The 714-nt window shown below is 52.7% G+C and overlaps 1 non-coding gene across 1 annotated transcript; it reads right to left on the minus strand.

Annotated features, from left to right (window-relative positions):
- Positions 1 to 82, minus strand: TRNAL-UAG (transfer RNA leucine (anticodon UAG)). Its single transcript has one exon. It is a non-coding gene; the product is annotated as a tRNA-Leu (tRNA).
- Positions 83 to 714: the final 632 nt, after the last annotated feature.

The following is a 714-nucleotide window of genomic DNA, read 5'->3' on the forward strand; positions in this document are numbered from 1 at the left end:
TGGCAGCGGTGGGATTCGAACCAACGCCCCCGAAGAGACTGGTGCCTAAAACCAGCGCCTTAGACCGCTCGGCCACGCTACCGACGTCAACGATGCTTAGAATAATGCGGTGTGTTCCGGATGACGCTTCGCGGAGAGTAGGGCAAACTTTGCTGAAGCAGATAGCCGCGGGGTTACATTAGATGCTCATTGCGAGCAAATAAAGGCGCCCGCGAGTGCCCGGCAATGTCGTCCTGTCTTATCTATCCGTATTACCCATTTCCTACTCTCGCCGTTGTAGGGCAAGCCTACTCGGAATGAAGATGCGCCTTATCTGAATGTTCCTGTTGACGTTACCCATGGTGTTAGAAGCAAAGAAACAACGGGAAAAGAAAGTGGGCAGACGATGAGAACAAACCGTCTTTTTTCAAAACAGCTTTCTGCCCGCCAAACTGACAACCCCGCGCTTACAAAGCGACTGCTTCGAGATTGGTGAAGTCTGCGTATGGAAACGGAACTCGTTTGGTACGGAGTGCACTGCATGTCGAGCGAGCACAAAGTGGCCCGCAAAAATTAGTTTCGGGTTCCTACCAACGTGAACGACTTTAAGTAACCTGCACCCCTCTCATCCCCCCCTCCCCCGCACACTACACCTCTCTCTTATCCCCAGCCCTACTCCCAAAAAGTGGGAGGCCGTTCTTCTCAGACCTGCGTGACCAGCATATATATGGACTG

The sequence above is a fragment of the Dermacentor albipictus genome, chromosome 3, assembly GCF_038994185.2.
Source record: "Dermacentor albipictus isolate Rhodes 1998 colony chromosome 3, USDA_Dalb.pri_finalv2, whole genome shotgun sequence".
Lineage (NCBI taxonomy): Eukaryota > Metazoa > Arthropoda > Arachnida > Ixodida > Ixodidae > Dermacentor > Dermacentor albipictus.